The following is a 5,502-nucleotide window of genomic DNA, read 5'->3' on the forward strand; positions in this document are numbered from 1 at the left end:
TTGAGCATAGGTGAATGTATCAAATTATACATCATGAACAACCAAATTTACATGTTTCCAACTCATATGATATCATGAATTTACAAAAACATATAAAAATTCCGTCTTGGGAATCACCCAATATCAATAACATGATCATCAACACCCAACAATATAGAAATCATACTTTATAATGAAAAAGAGGAAAACAATCAAGCATCAACATGGGTATGATCATATCACCACAATCAACCAAGCTTTTGTATTTTAAATATTGATTCTTGAACTCCACGAATGAATATAATCCGTGGATGAACACTACGCATACCTTAGAAGGAAGATTCTTGATGATTGATGGAGGAATTTTCTTGAAATCGGATCGTCAAGCCTAGTTATGCAACCCTAGTTGTTTTTATCCTTTAGTTCTCTTGGATGATGAGCTTTGATATGAAAATAGGGGTGCAGTATGTTTAGAAGATATATATTTCATAGGGTTAAGTTTAGAAACGTGTAAGGAGTATTTATAGACTTAATTACCTTTAAAATAACTCAAGACGGAGTGTTTCTGACACCTGCAATTGACTTAGGCGGCGCCCAAGTGATCGCCTATGCTTGGGTCGGGCGACGCCTAACCAATCGCCTATGCTTGGGATTGGCGGCGCCTAACCAATCGCCTATGCTTACTATCTCTCATGAAAATGGTCATAACTTTTCGCTCGGATATTGGATTAAGGCGAAATTGGTATCGTTGGAAAGATAATTCAATTTTCTACAATTTGGTGGATCTAAATCAGCCAAAATACCACATTACATCGAGTTATAATCATTCAAAGATTACCCTTACAAAATCAAACACTAAAACTTGATAGATTCAAAAACTCTTAGCTTGTATTACCTTAAGTGACTCATATGAACATGCTTAATAGATCATAAGCTATCCTATCACTAGGATATTCATTTTCAGTCATGTACTCAAGTATGAATCATAAGATTAGAAACATGCGGGGTATTACACATGGTCTCCAAATCCCACAAGGTATCTTATTAAATATAAAGTAATTTATATGAAAAGTAGGTGAACAATGTATATTAATTAACTTTAGTTTGACTTTGTAGATAAATACTATCTTGTAGATGCGGGATATGGATTTCCTAAAGGGTTTATTCCTCCTTATCATGCAATACGCTATCACTTGTAGGAGTATAGTGATTGTGCTCCCCAAAATGAAAAAAAACTATTCAATCTTTGTTATGCATCATTGAGATCCTCGATTTAATATGACTTTTCTATTCTAAAGAAATGATTTTGTGTGATTGATAATGAATATTTTTTGGACTTTAAGGCATAAGTGAATGTGTTATTAGCGTCATACATTTTACATAATCACATAGTTGATTTGGAGCCAAATGACATGAAAATATAAGAAGTATATGTTGAAGTAGTAATTCAATCTCAGAATGTTCAAATTACTCAAAATTCTCCAGGAATTCAAAGCTATCAAACACAAAGAAAAAGGCATGAAGAAGCTAGACAATGGTCATAAAAAAGTGATGCAATTGCTCATGCCATGTTTACAAATTATGATAGGAGAAGGAATGAGGGAATTTAGTGTATTAAAAAACTTTGATAGCTAAATAGATAATGCTGCTTATTTTTGCTTTTGATATTTTCTTATTTCTTTGTCTTTTTGTAGTAATTGGGTAGATCCTATATGAAAGAAATACTTCTACATCTCATTATTTTTTTCTATTAGCTTTGAATGTTCTTTTTACTGCTCTTTTTCTTTGGTATATATAGAGTTCACAGGTTTCTGCTAATTTATATTTGTGTTCTGTTGAGTATGAATTGTTCACGTAGTTTCTTGACTTGTAACAATAAATCATGGGGAAACAAAGAAGAGAATCAGTTTAGGTGGTCAAAACCAATGGAATATTTGATGTTAGAGATTCTAGATGATGAAGTAAAGCAAGGAAATAAATTAACGAATCAGTTTAAGGCTGGTTCATTTAATCGTGTTTTGAATGCCATTAACGAACAACTAGGAATGGATTGTTCATCTAAGCATGTGGAGAATCATCTTAAAATAATAAGAAACACTTGGAGTACAATCCAAACTCTACTAAAAAAAGTGGTCTTGGATGGGATGACAACTTGAAGATGATTACGGCTAGTCCTGAAGTCTATGCGGTCCATATTCACGTAAAATATGCTTTGCTTTACCTGTTACTAATTTATTTTTTTAATGATTGGTAGTTCTATTACTTTATTTCGTTGAATGAAATTGTGTGTACATTTCAGCGTGGTGAGCAAGCGATTATTTCCTTGCTTTTTTTTCTTTGTTTTACCTTGAACTGGTACCCTTTTTAAATAATTTGATTAGTTATATTTTACCTAGAACTGGTACATTTCAGTTTTTTATGGTTATGTTTACTACTTAGTAAGAATTAGTTAAGACTGGGTTGTTGTTATTAATGTTTAATTATTTATAATGGGGTTTAGAAGAATATGGTTACATGGTCTTTAATTGCTCAGATGCTTTGTAAAGATAAGAAATTTGAGCAAATTGTTCATATTCTAGACAAGGAGGTGTGTAGTCTTGTCATGTATAATCCATCCATGATGGAGGAGTTTAGGCTTGGCCTTAACCTGTGCACGTTTACTTCTAATTACATAGCCAGTTTAATAATTTCATATTTCAAATAAGATAGGTTTAGCAACTGCGAAATTAAGATGAGAAATACCAAGAAAGACTTTATTTCATATATACTGATATTGTGCATTGCTGAAAATTTGAAAAATAATCAGCAACTTCCGTGGTCGACTAGCGATAAAGATATAAGACTGCATTCCTAATGTTGCACCATGATATTCGAGATGCTAATCTAGTATTTCGTATAAGATGAGATAAAAAATATTTTTACAACCTCGACAGCAGAACCACTATTAAAGTTGTGATTACTATTACTAACAAATCATATGCTTGAGCTTGAATTCCCTGAAAGATTGAATGCGTGTAAAACGGTCAGCCCACAACGGTATGTGACATAAAATTTGTAGTACACAACATAATAGAACACAAAATGAAGATATCTTCCATGATTGTTTCATATTTTTTTTTAACTTGGCTAGTTATGAAAGGATGTCTTAACAAGAATAGGCTGTCTTCTAAGATACAATAATGTGTTAACAAGAATATGTCTGTATATTACTTTGTTTAACTAATTGATTGATATGTTAGGTTTGAAACCAAGAAGTAGTGTTGCTTTTTTAATACCAAAGATATTGTTAACCAAATGACTTATATTTTGTTTGATCCTAATACCACTTTCTGCTCAGTGTTTGTGAAATTTGTGATAGGTTAAAGCTTAGATTGTGAATATCTTGATAATCCTACGTATATGTGCATGATAATTGGGGTTTCTAATGTGTTTATTTATTGTATCATATGTATCCTATAACATATGAAAGTGTTTATATTATATTAGGGAAGAGGTTGTTCTCATTATATCATGCTATTCTTTAGTATTATGCAAATATTATTATTGTTGAAAAGTCTCAAGATGGATTAAGCATTGGTATGAATGGGAGGGTAGTTTTTAGAAAGAACCTGTGAGGGTTGTGTCAACAATATGTGCTAAAAAGCTAGCAAAGAATGGGTATATGACTCTTTGGCCAATCATTAAGAAATTAAATTTTTAGTTCCTACTATAGCATTAGATCTGATGGTTTGTTAATTCTTAGAAGTCGTCTTAGATGGTCTCTCAGGTATGCCTCAAAATTGATAACCTGATTGTGATACAAAGTTAGAGTTAGGGAATCAACCCATTTCTATCCCTTGTTATCATATGGCTCTGGAGCTTCATCTCAGAGACTGTCTTAGAGTCACAGTCGATCATCATTGTCGCCGTTTGAAGATATCTAATGGTTATTTCTTCTCTACCATCGACCGATGGCTCTAGCACTTTAACAATTTCTATAGAGATACTCTGCCTTCTTCTTCCACTTTCTATCTGACTGAAATTGTAGGTACCTTAGATGTTTTCTGCCTTTATACTGGTTTGACCAATTGCATGCCGTTTACTCCTTCTGTTTCTCTTCTATTTAAGCTTGTCTTTAGATTAGATATGTGATTTCATGCTGGAAACTAATCATTGCTACTGATACTATTTTCTAGAATTATTCCTGCTACCTATATTTGTCTAACTTCTATGAATTTAGGGAACATCTGATATGTTAAACCGCGTTTGATATGGCTCCAGCAGTGTTGAACAAAATAGGGTTTTTCTTTGTTTTTAGAACCCAAGGAAACCACAACTACTATTCTTTGAGTGTGTACATTAGGTAAAATCGCTCTTGTACAATTACTTTAGCAGAAGGATTGATGGGCATAACAATTTGCATTTTGCATTATGTCTTATTACACTAATATGTTACTAACAATTAGTTATTGTACTTGTAACAATTTGTTTATGTTACATTAACCTATTAGAACCAAATAAATTTGACACCAAATTTTCTCTAATCTTTGTATTGTAGGTACATCCTAATCATTACAAGTTCATCAATAAAAAAATTGAAATGTTTGACAAAATATCTCTTGAGTGTGGAAATGATTGGGCTAGGGGAGATTGTCTAAATTACTTGAAGATATAGATTTTGATAGTTTTTCTGAGAAATACAATGATAATGACCTTAAAGGACCATCCATCAAAAAGGATGTGCAAGTAACCGAAGCTTCTCAAATCAAGGCAAGTCACAACAAAAAATATTTTTTTGAGGTGCAAGATGTCATAGGTGATATATCAATAAAGTTTGGAGAAGAGGCAATGACAATTGGTAGAATGGTTGATAGTTGTCTAGATGTGACAAAGTTGTATGAAGAAGTTATGGCAATGGAAGGTTATAATGAAGAGTTCGTCAGTGATGTTTTTTATTATTTGGAGTAAAGAGACACTTTAGCTAAGGCATTCATGGTCAAAAATAAAAATCTTCATAAGGTGTGGTTGGAACGATTCAAGCAACAACAACATTGACACCTATTGGTTGGTTTAACTTCATAGGATTTGGAAGAAACTATTATTCGCACGCTTTTGTTTTTGATAATGTATCGTGTATTTGCTTCCAAACTTCTCTCTTTTCTTTTATTTTTGATAATGTATCGTGTATTCACTTCCAAACTTCTCTCTTTTGTGCATTTATAGGAATTGATTGGGAAACTTAAAGTACGTAAGTAATAGTTGCTTGAATTTTAGCATCTTGTAATATTTTGATACTCGATATTGATATTATTTGCTATGCTTAAATTAGTTTCGACAGAATGTTGAGTTTCTTGATATAATGGTTAATTGTTTAGTAGTATTTTTCAAAAAATATTTATTCCTCTCACCAATCAAACTGCTAAAATTATTTTTTAGAAAAATATTTTCTATTCACCAACCAAACACCTTAAAATATTTTTTCAAAAAATATTTTCCACCCGCCAATCAAACGTGAGAAAATAAGTAGAAAATCAACTTATTTTC

At 31.9% G+C, this 5,502-nt stretch overlaps 1 pseudogene; it reads left to right on the forward strand.

Annotated features, from left to right (window-relative positions):
• Positions 1-1,904: 1,904 nt before the first annotated feature.
• Positions 1,905-5,013, forward strand: LOC107879072 (annotated as a pseudogene).
• Positions 5,014-5,502: the final 489 nt, after the last annotated feature.

Source organism: Capsicum annuum, chromosome 8 (genome assembly GCF_002878395.1).
Source record: "Capsicum annuum cultivar UCD-10X-F1 chromosome 8, UCD10Xv1.1, whole genome shotgun sequence".
In the NCBI taxonomy this organism is placed as follows: domain Eukaryota; kingdom Viridiplantae; phylum Streptophyta; class Magnoliopsida; order Solanales; family Solanaceae; genus Capsicum; species Capsicum annuum.